The sequence below is a fragment of the Glandiceps talaboti genome, chromosome 20, assembly GCF_964340395.1.
Source record: "Glandiceps talaboti chromosome 20, keGlaTala1.1, whole genome shotgun sequence".
NCBI classification, from domain to species: domain Eukaryota; kingdom Metazoa; phylum Hemichordata; class Enteropneusta; family Spengelidae; genus Glandiceps; species Glandiceps talaboti.
In genome coordinates, this window is record NC_135568.1 from 9,144,276 (window position 1) to 9,161,183 (window position 16,908).

A 16,908-nucleotide genomic window follows, 5' to 3' on the forward strand; every position below is an offset into this window, starting at 1 on the left:
GTGAAACTGAAAGTGTATTGTTTATACTTTTAGAACTTGTGTGCCCCTCCCACTTTCACTTGACGGTGGAGTTTTCTCAACTCGTTGACCTGAAGTACCAGAACATTGTGTAGACAATGTAGATGTATTTACGTCTTTTTTTTACCTCATTTTATATCTTGTATTTGTTCAGTTCCTACTTTGTTTATGGGAATAACTTTTACTCTCTGTAAATATAAGTTCAAATGAATACATTGTTTAAACTTTATTACACAACCAGGAACAGTTATATGTCGCTATTTGAGAATAATTTATACTATGTAGAAGCTTTAAGTTCAAATATATAAATTATTTATTTCACAACCAGGAAATGTATGTCCTTATTTGGGGATAACGTTTGCTCCATCTAAGTTGTAAGTTCAAATATATGAATTATTTATTTAAAGCCAGGAAAAGTTATGTCCTTATTTGAAATTGTGGATACCTTTTAAAAGTCCAAATATATTAAATTATTTATTTTAAAACCAGGTAAAGTTATACAATATTTTTATTGTTGAATCTAATTGATTCTGGAATTTTAAGATCAGAAATGATAATTGAAAAACAAACTGGTAATACCAGTAAACAATCATGATTATTTTTGACAATTATAGTTTTTAATAAAATATTCTGAATTAGGAAATCAAATATTTTGAAATATTAGGAAATAAAAGAATTTTGATTTAATTATTTTTAAAAGTATTAATTAAACCAAATGGATGAAGATTGGGTATTTATTTTGCATTTTTTTCAATTTTTATCATGGATCCTACTTGAAAAATCAATGTGAAACAACATTGACCTAGTCTGTCTTTGTAACTGTATACATTACAAATGATTAATAAATGTATGTGTAAAATCTTTGTAATTATGTACATACAATTACAAACTTTTTTACACATTTTTTATAGCTTTCTTTTGCAATGTATTGAGTTACACACAATGACTTGGGTTTATTCACATTGATTTTTCAAGTAGGAAGCCATGATAAAATAATTCTATAAATTAAAATCAAAAATAAATATCCATTCCTCATCCATATGGCCACTTCAAAACTGGAGAATTTTGAAGAACTTTGATTGTCTGGGAATTATCTTGAGGTGCATTCATTAGGTATACTTTAAAGTCTTGAATGAAATTGAAGTCTTGTGAAAATTAAATTATTTAAAAATAATATATTTCTCATTTTATTTGGAAGCTTGGAGCAATTGTCATTCTAAGCACATTGATGGCTTTTACTTGATTGACAGGTTACTTGGTGACTACAAAATAAGTGTTGATATAAAACATGATATCTTATTGATATGTAGGGTTAATTTCAGAAAAAGTGCAAAGTACATAACGTGTGCACGAATCTAACCTATCATTTCAGTCTATCTAATTTCATCACCATATCGCTATTATGACTTGAGTTCAGTACAAAGTACATAACATGTGTGTATGACTAACTGATTATTTCCATTTCCTAGAATTGATCTATCACTAAAATATTACATGACTGAAATCAATCCAGTGTGTGAAATAAACGTATTATTAAAAAATTCAAATATATGTAAATTTCAACTGAAAAAAAAATGATGTAGGTTTCAAAAAAAAAAAAAAAAAAAAAAAAAAAAGTAATGTTGTTAGTCATCTGGTCATGACCCGGATCTGTACTCAGAATGTCACAGAACAAAAGCCAAGGATGACAGTTATAACCTCTGGTGCCATGGATGACAATACCTCGGGCAAGCCCTGGACACTGTCTTTTGTGACCTGTGGAATTGCCCAAGGGTCTAGCAGATAGACTACAGCATTGTGTGATAATTTCAAGACCTATTTGGCATCATGTAAAATGAAAATATTTGTATAGATTTCAATAAAAAATATGAAGTTGAAAATATATATACAATGGTTTGCCTTGTTAAAGAACACAAAGTGAGTGAAAAAAATAGTTTTCAACAAATGAAAATTGTTTTCAAAATAAATGGGAGGTGTGTGTATGGGGGTGGGCAGGGTGGGGGTAGGGGTGTCTCAGATACTGTAAAGCACTTCATAAGGCTCATTCTGATTGGTTAGAAAACATCGGAAACAAGCACATCGGTTGGCTGTGTTTGGTTGTTCATGAGTGGTAACTTATATATGTGTGTATATATGTATGTGTGTGTATGTATGTATGTATGTATGTATCATGTATGTATGTATGTATGTATGTATGTATGTATGTATGTATGTATGTATGTATGTATGTATGTATGTATGTATGCATGCATGCATGCATGCATGCATGCATGCATGCATGCATGCATGTATGTATGTATGTATGTATGTATGTATGTATGTATGTATGTATGTTTTGCAATCATAGACAACCTTGTAATAGCTCATATGGCCCAGTGTGTCTACAGGTGTTGTCGAAATTTGATTAATTTCTGTTGATTATAAACCATAGTTCAAATCATATTTATAATTTGTAAATACCATGTTTGAATTTTGCAATCAACTAAATGCTGGTTATATGTATGCCTTCTGTAAGTAGAATAGAACACATCAGGTGTCATTTTATCTACAACAAAAATTACACCCCCAAACTCTATCTCACCTCATGCCCCCTTATTAATAGTTAACATCTTATGGATTATGATAGCAAAGTTTCTATAACTATAATGAAGAAAATGAAGGGAAGTTAAACATCTTAATATTACGACAGTACAAATTTACATTTTGTATTCACAATGGGATGATGTGGTGTACCTCATTCTTTTCGAATGACTGCATGCAGATTTATTGATTGATTGATTGATTGATTGATTGATTGATTGACAAAAGTGAATCAATGATGACCTTGCAGTATTTTGTTAGTCCTGTAATCTCTATGAGTGTTACATGTACCTAGACTGGTGTGTGTCTGTGTGTCTGTGTGTGTACTTGTATAGGTGTACATGGTTCAAATTTGGACTGCAATGACCATTCAATTTTCATTTGGGATCACCCAATTGAATTTATATGGCTCTTTTTATTAAATCCTTCTTACTGGATAAACTGAGGTAGAAGTTCAAATTTAGTTCAAAAAATTGAGAAGTAGTGTCAATTCATGACCACGAAGTGTACATTTTGTAAATTATTCATTGGTAATATGTGTATAGTAATTGGAATAATCAAATGTGGAAAGGAGAATAGTTGGAAATATTGGTAAAAAGATCACATGTTAACTTATTTTGAATAAATTGACTTTTTAACCCATGTTTGTGGTGTGTGTGTATTTGGGGTGAGAGGGGTTGGGGGGTTGGGATGCTCGTTATATGGTGACATATATGTAGCAAAGTGTTATTTCTAATAGGTTTGTGTGGTATATTAATAATAATTGATAAATTCATTGGATATTTCCATTACAAAACTGATACATTGCAACATGATCATTTCCCTGTGTTAGTTTCAGAAGTACATTTTTGTACATGTAACAGCAGTTTTCAATTTATTTAAAGCAATGACCAAATGTTGAAAATTCACAACCATTCCTTGGGCACCCCCACCCCTACCCACACCCCCACCCTCACCTCTTGAGTTAGTTACTTTGGTAGTAGATGATTACATGATTTCACCCAAGTCATCTTGCCCTACATGTGGATGAGGGAATTCTCAGGAAATCATGACACAGCATCTATTTCAGCTACAAAATGTACTCCCTCCATCCCCTCAAGCTCAAACATCAAATCCACAAGTGTAAATTTTACCAAGTTTGCCTAGAACTTTCTTATCATCAGAAATCTCTAACGTTAAAAAAAACACACCTCAGAGAATTTGACCCTTAGTTAAGTGTGTACTCCTGTATGCATATCATGAATGACCTAACACTAAATCAAGTTGATGTTTCATTTGAATAAACTGTATGTGTAGTTTACAAAGTCGGCTTTTCTTGTCGTTCTTTATTGTGGTCTGACCTACTCTGTGACATTTTGTTCACTGAATAGCCTGTAGAGACGTACAATGTATAACTTCCTGCTTACAACAATGGAATGCAAAAAACCACAATATGTACAGAGAGTGATCTGTAGACAAAAAGACCCCCAGAAAACCATTAATAGGAAAATGATGACTTGTGCATACACATACAGTTCAGTATCACGAACTCAAAATTAGCAGTAGTACAGAATTTAGAGACTACTAAACATTGTATCTAGACTACCAAATTAGTAGTAGTACAGAACACATAGACTACTAAACATTGTATCTAGACTACCAAATTAGTAGTAGTACAGAACACATAGACTACTAAACATTGTATCTAGACTACCAAATTAGCAGTAGTCCAGGGCACATAGACTACTAAACATTGTATCTAGACTACCAAATTAACAGTAGTACAGGACACATAGACTACTAAACATTGTATCTAGACTACCAAATTAGCAGTAGTCCAGGACACACAGACTACTAAACATTGTATCTAGACTACCAAATTAACAGTAGTACAGGACACATAGACTACTAAACATTGTATCTAGACTACCAAATTAGTAGTAGTACAGAACACATAGACTACTAAACATTGTATCTAGACTACCAAATTAGCAGTAGTCCAGGACACACAGACTACTAAACATTGTATCTAGACTACCAAATTAACAGTAGTACAGGACACATAGACTACTAAACATTGTATCTAGACTACCAAATTAGCAGTAGTACAGGACACATAGACTACTAAACATTGTATCTAGACTACCAAGTTAGTAGTAGTCCAGGACACATAGACTACTAAACATTGTATCTAGACTACCAAATTAGTAGTAGTACAGGACACATAGACTACTAAACATTGTATCTAGACTACCAAATTAGCAGTAGTCCAGGACACATAGACTACTAAACATTGTATCTAGACTACCAAATTAGCAGTAGTCCAGGACACATAGACTACTAAACATTGTATCTAGACTACCAAATTAGCAGTAGTACAGGGCACATAGACTACTAAACATTGTATCTAGACTACCAAATTAGCAGTACCGGGGGTAGTCCAGGACACATAGACAACTAAACATTGTATCTAGACTTAGCAGTAGTCCTGGCAGGGCTCAGGAACTGTAAAACATTGTGTGTAGGCTACCACATTTTATAGGTGGTAGTCGGACCAATGGAAATCAACAGGACACTGTAGCTCACAGAAACAGTTCATTTAGCTAAATCTAACCACCAAGTATTATGTAGTTTAATAAAAGTGATGATGATCTTTACATGTATAGTGATTCAAGTGACATTTCAGTAGCTTTTGTGGTATTTGAAACTTTGCCAGGACATATCACAACTCATACTGTATAACTTGGAATTGTAATTGAATGAATGAATGTCACACCTACTACAGTTGGCATTTGATCAATGCTATGATAGTTACCCTCAGGCACTTTCCAGGCATCCCGATCAGTTATGGTTCATTGCTCCACGCCCTCATTCTGTGGTAACCTCAAGTACTTTGCTGAAGTCCCATCAATTACAACATACCAGGTTATAACTGTACCCAGGTATTCCTCCTCAGTCCCCACACCCACCCCCACCCCCACTCCCACCCTCAGGCAGTATACTTGAATTATGGTTGAATGTCAGATCCAATCCATCTTCACTTTAACACTGTATGGCACTTTGATGGATCCCCTTATCAATAACGATACATGAACAGCCCACGCCATTGTTTCAGTCCCTCCTTATCCCATCCTTAGGCATTTTACTGGAATCCACACCAGTTATGTTTGATCTGTTCCATCATCCTACACTCCACCTTTAGGCAGTGTGCTGCTGGAGTCTCTCCCTATCAATTTAGGGTTGAATTTAACACCCTACTCCTCTTTTGAAACCCTCATCCCACCTCAGGCAGTTTCATTGAGTCCTTGTCAATTGTGGTTTTAATACTGTACCCAACCCCTCTACACCTCAATGCCAACCCCCACCCTATCATTTCCCAAGGCAGTTTACCAGAGTTTAACCCACCAATTATGTTAAAACGCTACCCTATTCCTTTAATTAAACCAAAGCAGTTTACCAGAGTCTTCATCAATCATAATTGAACACCAAGCCTTCACCTCCCACTTAGGTAGTTTATTTAAATCTCACCTGATCCGAACCTCCCAACCTCCAGCAGTTTACTTGAGTCCCTACCCATGTGAGAACTCTACATGTACATGTATAACCCAATCTCACGACTACACCCCACTGTCAAACACATTTGACGTACATACATGATGTAGTATATAAATTACCCATCACCAATATGGTATATTTTGATCAGAATACCTTTCTTCTCTAACCAGACTTATAATAGTATAATGACAGAAAGAATATACTAAAAATAATACAAAAATACATGTACACTTTAAAAGCAACTAAGATTCTATCTAACAATAATGGTACAGAGAAAAGGAAACCAGATTAAAAATGAAATTTTCTCACCATAATGGAAAGGAAACCAAAGGATGTACATGTATGTAGGAAGCATAGATTTTAGTAGACTGTCGACAGTCGCTCGTGCCTTTTTTTCCTATGTTTTATCTAAACTCCGATCCGGCGCAACACTAGTATAATTGATATCGAGGGCTGAAGGTCAGTTTGCGATTAGACTAGTGTTGCGCCGGATCGGAGTTTATATAAAACGTAGGAAAAAAGGCACGAGCGACTGTCGACAGTCTAAGATTTTAGCTGTGTTGCTCACTACAGGTGAAATACCAATTTATAAGTATATTGATAGGCTAGGCAGAATCAGAATCCGAATTACTTTATTCATCTCACATTACAATTGTATATTGTATTTAGAAAGAATTTAGGGTTTTACATGTATAATGTGAGAATCAAGTCATAGCCAACTTATAGTATAGTATAGTATATTTGACTTGAAATTACTTGTTAAATAACATAATCTATGGTCAAGGATATACTAAAATATATCTAACTACAAAACATGTAAACAATAGTAAACTAACTAAGTGTACAATTTATTAAATGTAACTTTTCATAGTTTATTTGCATGAAATATTTTGCTAACAATATAAACAATTCATATGTATGTGTGTGTATATATATGTATATATATATACACATACATATGTATATATATATACACATACATACATATATATATATATATATATATATATATATATATATATATATATATATATACATTTTGTATATATATATATATATATATATATATATATATATATATATATACATTTTGTATATATGGTATATGTATATATGTACATATATATTATATATTTTAATGCATTTATTATATATGTATATATTGTATATTTAAAATTTATATTTTATATATTATAAATATACATGTATATTATATATTGCTTATATATTTGTACTGTAAGTGTACATGTATGTCAGTACATTGATAAATGAACTTAAGTGTTACATTTAAAATGATACATTGTATGTGCTATGTGTGAACTTGAACTTAGAAGGGTATCATCATTATCAAAGTTATTATGTTAATTTATGTTAATTTTTTGTTAATTGTCATGTTTACTGTTAGCTATATTTATCAATGATGCATTAAATTTTGTTTTGTTGTATAGAATATTTTATTGTCATGTTCCTTTGTGTTTTGATAGAAGACATTCCCCTTCCCCCTCCGCCCCCTCACATAAAAATCTGTTTGTTCACATCTCCCTCTCCATTGATCGAAGCCAGCAATTCTGATCTGAGGTCCCTTTACTAGCAACCCCATCAAATTGATGTACCTCAATTTGCTAGCTTCAGCTATCAATGGGGAGCCAGCAAATTGAGGTCCCTTTGTTTACATCTCCCTCCCCATTGACAAAACCCAGCAGTTTTAAGAACTCTTTGTTCACATCTCCCTCCCCCTGCAGAGCCACTGAATTGTGGCCCCTTTAATTTTTCATTTGTTTACATCTCTCCCCATTGATAGAACCCGCAAATTGAGGTCCCTTTGTTAGAACTTACATAAGACCTGGACTCCCCTTTACTGTTAAGGAAGAGTACATGAAGGGTTAAAGATGAGACTAAATTTCATTAATTTCAAATATTTCATTCCTGACAAATACCCAGGATGATGACATTCCTTTGTTCTCATGGCAACATGTGGAAATGATAAAAATAGTCGTTTAAAGTATTAAGGTCGTGGCTGTAATCTACGGTTCAAATTTCTATTTAAACTTTAATCTTGTTCTTTACTTACAGTGTATTGTACACCACTCCTGTATAATTATAAGTATTTATAGATACATGTATCATGAACTGTGACCATATCAATGGAACACCAGATATGGACAGATTAATTTTTTGATGTGTTTCTCTAATCTGGTGAAAGTCTGATCAAGGAATATGGCTAGATTGGGTGAATGGTTACTTAGAGTGGCTGGCTTGGAATCTGCAGGTTGAAAGTTCGAATCCTGTTGTTGCCATTTGTTTCTGAATGGCTAAAGTCCTTCAGGGGCAAGATTTGAACCACGATTGTGCCTCAGTCAACCCAGCTGTATAATTGGGGACCTGGTAGGATAGAGGTTGCAATGTGAATGCTTTAATTCTATGCACTTATAGAGGCATCGTCGCAAACCATGGTCTGTTTTACGGCAACGTTCATAACGAGCCTTCCACGAAATGTAGTGGTAGAAATAACAACTCTGGTTTGCACGAATGTTATAGAGGCTGCAATGGATTGTATGCTCCCCAGGGAGTTGAAGAAGTAAAGAGCCATTGTGACGCTATTGATCCGTGACAGGGGTAATAAATGTGAGTGCCTTGAGCTCTGAGGAGAAAAGACACGTTATAAATTAACATCATTATTATTATTGTTATTCATCTTTACTTCCTGAGGCAAGTAACTGTCAGAATGAGAAAATCAAAAAAGAATTAATGATATATGAAAAAAAAAAACAGTAAATAATAGCCTACCTGTACCTGTAGACTTGATTGACTGATACTACTACACTATTTCAGCTCTCCTAAATGCCAGATATTTTGAATTTTCACTCATCCTCCCAAATGAAAATTCAAAAAATTGAAAGGGCAGTTAGGATAGCTGAAATAGTGTAGTAGTATTTATTCACAGTCTACAGGTAGGCTAGGTAAATAAAGGAAATCTAACCATATTCGTACCTCTGATTTTACATAAATCAGATCAGTTTTTCTCATAAAGTGAACATTTCGATTTATTATAAAGACTCAACCCCCTCCCCCCCCCCCAAAAAAAAAATAAAAAAAAAAAAATAAAAAAATTACAAGTTGTGTAATAATTGCTAATAATTTGCCAAAGCAGTTGAACTTTGACCCCAGTGAATAAATTAAAATAAAATTGTGTACATGTATGTGTACAGGTCCAATAATGAGATACTTTCAGTACCAGCCAACAGACTATCTTAAAAAAATCTTCTGGTAAGAAACAACATTTGTAAAATATGTTGCCTATCAATACACATACTCCATTCAAATACCATCTCGAAACAGTAAAATCTCATAGTGTATCGTCGCCATAGCAACAGGCAATAAATGATGATCAAAATAGATTACAGTGATGAGTCAGATGTCACCTTATCAGAGAGATAACAAGTGAGGTCATAGGTATTCCGGGGTAACCTGTCGTTAAAATTCTATAAATTCATCGAAAAACTTGTTGATAAGTGTTTTATGTCAATTATAGTAATTTATAGCAGTTTGTTTGTCAAGGGGTAGTGAGTTGTACACTTCAGATAATTCTGTATAAAGATGCATAAATTCAAACAATATTGTCTTAAAGATATACGTAATATGAGACATATATATAAAAACGTTCTCAATTGGTTCATGGACCAAATTTCTTTCCCTCTGTCACCTGAGCTATTAAAATTTGAGGATACAGAAATGAAATGTTGGTTGATGATTTTTTAGGAGTAGATAAACATTTGGCAACTGAACACATACATTGTTTTGTATATATGTCAAGCAATTAGTCCATGGCCATAGCAACAGTGAAATGTTGATACATATATTGCAAAAATAACATCAATAGTTAGGCAAGTGGATAAATATTTGTAAAAAAAAATATAACACATGAAGTTTACAGTTGTGCTACAATGCCATTGGCGCTATATATATGTGTGTGTGTGTGTGTGTGTGTGTGTGTGTGTGTGTGTGTGTGTGTGTGTGTGTGTATGTATGTAATATTGTATGTATGTATATATATATACATACATACATACATACATACACACATACATACACATACATACATACATACATACAGACAGACAGACAGACAGACACACACACACACACATACATACATACATACATATATATGGCTGTATCTGTAATTGTAATAGTCTAGAGGCTATTTTTGACATCAAATTTCTCCTTAAGGGTAAAAACACTTAAAGCCAATTTGCTTCAGTGTTTGATACATGGAGGTGTCGGCTGTACACTTTACACAAGACAGAGTGACACATACAATCTGAGGATTTATGTGATTTGAGGTCAGAGGTCGTATCACCTTCCAGTCATATTGTGTCAAGTTAGCCAGCCAGTCCATTTTGACTCAAGAAAGGTCATGTCAAGAACAACACTGTTTTCTATAGGTTGGGGACTCTTTTGGTGTTTGCCCCTCTAGCAGTATGTCATACATGTTTCTTAGGCGCAAAGGGAGATCAATAGTTCAATGTACAACAAAAAAACCCCATTCTTTTAGTTTGAGGGTTGGTTATTTTTTAACCGTTTTAGTAATTACTCCGACAAAAACCCATTTTACTTTTAATTGAATCTGTTTTGTTCTCCTAAATACAAATATTTCTGGAAAATGTCAAGTTGAGAAATGGAAGAATTTTTGCTATTATAGTAAATATGTTGCATTTAAATTAAATACATTAAAATATCAGTAAAAGAGCTATTTTTTCCTTGCTACATGTACACACTATTGTGCTGTCTGAAACAATTATAAATTTTGGCCAATTACATCAGAAGGAAGGGGGGGGGGGGGGTCTGGGGTCTGAACTATTATTGAGCTTTCCCCTTATCTTACCACTGATATGCAAATTTGAGGAACAATTATGTAAATACAATATAAGTTCAGTCAAAGATGACAAGAAACTGAAAATGTCAAACGAATATCCTGTAAATTCTTTAATAATAATCTTCACCCCAGAAAAGGAAAACAAATGATTGAACTGGTGTTAGTTATTGATTGTGTGCTCTAAATAGTTTAGTTGTCATGTTACACCATCGTCGCAAATGACGGCCTGTTTTACGGCAACGTTCTTAACGAGCCTCCCACTGGTTTTCGAAGTGTAGTAGTAGAAATGATAACTCTGGTTTGCGAGAATGTTTTTTTTTTTTTTTTTTTTTTTTTTTTTAGATTTATGTATGGTGATAACTTCCATGTCATTTGTGATTTGTATCTACATGTGTATGTTGTGCATTTTAATGCTAAAATCCACCCCAAATCATAGGATAGTAAACAAACTTGTGTAGTCACCAAATTTTCATGAAATATCAGTATAATTCCAAACTCAATGTATTTCTGAAAAGTGAAAATGTTTTCTATAATTTTCATGTAGTTGTTACTGTTAAAGTGGTCATATGGATGAAGATTGGGTAGGTACTTTGGATTTGTAATTTATAAAAACAACTTTATTATTGCTTCCTACTTGAAAAATCAATGTTACACCACATAGACCAAATCTACATTTTGTATATTTGTTTCTTAATACCTTGTAAAAAGCTCAAAAAAACATCGAAAAAGTTTGCATTGTATGTACACGTACAATAACAAACATTTTAAACACATATTAATCTTTTGCAATTTATTGCGTTGTAAACAAGGGCTTCGCATATGTTGTTTCACATTGATTTTTCAAGTAGGACCCCATGATAAAACTGTTTTATGAAGTAAAAATCCAAAATAAATACCCAATCCTCATCCATAACATGGAACCTGCACACTTCATGTACAAGCTAGCCGGGTCACTATAGACTCTTATAGGGAATTTTGCTCATTTTGTAATGGTGACCACAGGTTGCATAGCACCAAAGGTGCTGTCAAGAGCTAATGTCCGATGTCGGAAAACTCCGCACCAGAGGTATGGTACTCTCATCCTCGGTTTTTGTTTGGCAACCTTCTGGGGATACAGATCTATATCTTTATATACTGCAAGACTGTGTACAAGTTAGCATTGATTGAAACTGAACAGTTATGCCCTTGGGTTCAAAGGTGACATAATCACATGCATAACAAATACAGCAGTCAATCAGTCAGTCAGTGACAAAGGTCTTTTTGTTGACATTTGTAAAAGATTTACTGGAGGAGAGAGATTACATTTACTTAACATACATACATCACCAGTAGCCCTGAAACCATAGATTTTAAACCAGATTTTTATTCAAAATTAAAACGATCTTATTTGTGAAAAATACACGTACACATTTTTTTTAAATATGCAGATGTGAGTAACACAAATAAGGAAATGTTGAGTGAGTGAGTACATGTATACCAGCATGGTAAACTTTACCCCAGTGAACTGGCTATTAATGTCTTGACAGTGTTATAATACCCACCCCACCCCACCCCCACTTCCTGAAAAGCTGACATCTTTCATCAGTTAGCCAAGTCTCTAGGCTAGCTAAGTAGACTTACAAATTATCAATAAATTGACAAAGAAATTATTGCACATTTATTTTGGATTTGTAATTTATAAAACAATTTTATCATGGCTTCCTACTTGAAAAATTAATGTGAAACTACATAGACCAAGTCTGTGTTTGTAACTCAATACATTATAAAAAGCTAAAAGCATGTGTAAAATGTTTGTTATCGTACGTATACATGTACAATAACAAACCTTTTTACACATTTATTAATCATTTTCAATGTATTGAGTTACAAACACAGACTTGGTGTATGTCGTTTCGCACTGTTTTTTCAAGTAGGAAGCAATGATAAAATTGTTTTACAAATTAAAGTTCCACAATAAATACCCAATCCTCATCCATATGGCCACTTTAGTTATTACATATGTTGAGATAATTAGTTGATAAGAATTTTCAAAAAAGAATAAAAAAGAAAATTTCATTTACTTTACACTGAGGCAGTGATATAATTATACATTGTCATTTGGTACATACCAAAAACAGATGTCCTGACAACAGGAAACTGACTGTTCCAACAAAAATCAGGTTTTGGTTCTTAGGTATAATCTACAACTGCTCTAGTACAATAACCTTATAGTGCTGTATTACTAGCACGAAGTCATTTACACCTAATTGACACGACATATTATCGACTCCACCCGTCTCATTGACTTAAATTGACATCAAATCTATAATTGTCTGTCTTAAAAAAAAAGTGCATGTACAAAAATATCAAGAGTTATGTGACCTGTTGTTTAATTGTATCATTTTTATATCGGCCATAGTGATTGGCTGTTGAATTGAGGTACCAGGTCTGTAAGCCAATCAAAATAGTTGTATCAAGTAGAGAAAGGTTTATTTCTGATGAGTACATGTATGAGTGTGTTGTGACACTTCTGGAATTGAGTGGTTTTAATAAATTGTCTTTTGATGGCTTTCTGTAAAGTACATGCACAGAACAAGTGTCAAATTGTGAATGTTTTTTCCACACGTTGTGCTATCACTAAGCCAGCCCCCTTGTAAGAGACAGAGCCTGCATTCACGGAGTTGAATTCACAACATTTCAACTTCTGTGGTGTGACCTAGTTCTGAGATGACCCCTTGACAACTCTTATCTTGGAAACTAATTGACTCTAATTGGCTAATTAGCAGGTCTTAATTAGCAATCTTGTATGTTTTGCATAGATCCACAGGAGGTAATTGGGCATTTAACTGTGGACTTATACCCTCACCATATGATTAAACCAGGTCAAAGGTCATATACGCTAATCTAGTGATTGTCCAATACTTAGCAATGGAGATGATTGTTTGTTGACCAATATGGAGGGTTATTGAGTGGTGATAGACAGATCTAGATAATTTGGAAGGCAAAACAGATACAGCTGTAGGGTTGATTGAGTAAATTGTCCTTGAACTTGGAGTTCCAATAACTCATGTTATCTATAAATACATGCCTTATTAAGTCAGCAATCTGTATAACCTTGAACTTGGTGTTCCAATAATGCCTACATTTTGTGTCCATGAATGTGTACCTAAAGTTCTATATATACAAAGTATATATACATGTGTATACATAATCAAACCATGGAGATCTGATAAATACCTAGTGTATGTATGTCAAATGTGATTGCACAACTTCTAGGTCATCATTAAGGTCATGTTCAGATATATTTAACCTGATTAGTTGTTATCACTCAGGTGATTGATAGCAATTTGCATATTCTTCATACAGTATGCAATTTAAAGAATATGTGGCTAAAAGTGAAGGGGATTTGGAGAGTGATGAATATTTCCGGAGCTGTTCCATTCTCAGGAAATACTGAACGTGTATTACCACTCATCTGCGATTTATACATATGTTGTTTGTGCATCTATTTGATATCAGCTTTGTCATTAGAACAGATGGTAGTACATTTTTTTGCAATCTAACGCATCGATGAATAACTTGTTACAGGGCGAGATCAATAGTGTCAATGTAGGATAAAACACTAAATTCTTTTAGTTAGGACTCCCTGACCCTTCCGTGTAACTGTAATACATGTAATTGACCAAAATTGATAATTGTTAAGACAGAACAATCAATTTCAAATCAGAACTAGTATTTATGTAGTCAGAAAAAATAACTCTTATATTGACACTTTAATTTAGTGCTCTGCACTTACTATTATACTAAAAATTCTTCTGTTTCATGATTTGATACAAATTATAGAAATATAATTACATTCGGGTTTGCGAAACAGGAAAATCATTTTTGTCAGACGAGAACTAAATTGGTTTAAATAAACCTTCCCTCAAACTAAAAGAATGTTTTGTTTTTTAGCCTGCATTGAGCTGTGGATCTTGCTCCATATTTAATTATACAACATTAAAATTGCTATTTACGTGTATGTGAAACTGCAAAATAAAATAATAATGTATAGTTCGGATCCATAATTCCCTCTTTCAATTCTCATGAAATAATTGATAATGAAAATAAACGTACACATTTGTAAATAAGTGGATTACTCATCAGAAATGAATATTTAATATTTAATTGTGCATTTGTATTTTACGATATTACATAATTTTCACATGATTATTGCTCTTTGTCCAACACAGCTGTTGGTAAAAGAATGATGTATTAATTTACCGGCAGATATAATTTATTCTTTCAATCTTTCAATTTATTAATGTTATTGTATCGCTTAGCCCACATTTTGCCTTGTTCCTGTAGGGGTTGACCGTTGTGTGAGGGCGCCCTACCACGGCATACTATCCTGTGCTTTCCCTTGAGAATTGAAAAAATGCATCGTATTTTAAAAACCTTAAAATATGTATAAAAAGTTTGTTATTGTACGTACAATAACAAAGATTTTATTTTTATTAATATTTTTGCAATGTATTGAGTTATAAACGCACCTAGTCTGTGTTGTTCCTCATTGATTTTTCAAGTAGGAAGCCATGATAAAATTGTTTTGTACATTGAAAATCCAAAATTCATATCTAATCCTTATACATATGGTCACTTTAAAGCTTGATATATATACTGACAAAAAAGTCAATTGCTGCAGCGTTGTTTCAAAATTTGAAGTATATCGTACGTACATGTGCGTGTACGTGTGTGAAGCTGTAAAGTATACCGTACGTACGTGTATTTGTACGTGTGTGAAGCTGTAAAGTATACCGTACGTACGTGTACGTGTACGTGTGTGAAGCTGTAAAGTATACCGTACGTACGTGTACATGTGTGTGAAGCTGTAGTGTCGTTTCAAAGCTACGTATCGTGGTCCATATATAAGTTGAATTAAATGATAGCCATTATAAATCAAAATAGAAAACCTAATGATATAATAATAATAATATCGTTGTCCAATAATTTGAAATATCGAAATTGCCACTTAAGGACAACATACTACTATGACATTTAATTTATCGACTAAATTATGAACTGAAATATGAAACTGATTATTAATATGATATGAAATGTACTCACATTTATGGATTATGATTTTTAATACAGAAACAAGATGTGCATATTTATTTGTCCTGTCAAAGTTGCGTAGGATGTGAAAGTGCAATATTAAAATTATTGTCTGTTGACAAAATTTTTGTTTTGAATTTGTGTTGAAATTTATTTCTGTTTGCCGGTAGTCACGTGACAGGTAAGGAAAATCAACTTTAACCCAAATTTAACGAAAGGACTTGGCAAATCAAGGCTTGAACCAGTAACTGGCAGATTCTGAGCCAATTAGTCGAACTATTTGACCATTATGACTTCATCTGATAGTGTCATTTTAATCTATCATGTTGACTGGCATTTTCACATCTATAATTTCACCGTGGCGCCAGTCTTAGCAAGATTATCATGGACACCAAGATTGCTTTCTGTGATGGAGTCTCAATTTTACATGTGATATGTATGATTGGACTTTGTGAACTACAACACTGTGTAATCTTGGAGTCAAGATTTTAGATTAACATGGATATACATACAAAATACAAGTAATCTAGTGGTGATTGTACAGTATAATGAACTCTTTGTGTGTCGTGGGAGTTACTTGAGAAGTTGATGAAATGTCTTAGCATGTCTGGGGAGTTACTTGATGAAATGTATAGACGGATTGATATGTTAATCTGGAATGAACTTTGATGCCTTCGACTTGGGGTTGATAGGCCGCTGGAAACTCCTGGAATATCAACCCACTCAAGGAAAGGAAAATAGTGGAAAGTCTTAGAATTTCAAACACTACTAGAAAACCCTGGGGAGTTCTGGAATTTGTACCTACTTCTTGAAAATCCTGGAAGTTC

General features: G+C 33.4%; 1 protein-coding gene across 1 annotated transcript in view; it reads left to right on the top strand.

Annotated features, from left to right (window-relative positions):
- LOC144450743 (uncharacterized) overlaps positions 1-16,908 on the top strand; it is a 158,935-nt gene that overhangs the window by 1,041 nt on the left and 140,986 nt on the right. The gene's annotated exons all lie outside the window — the stretch shown is intronic.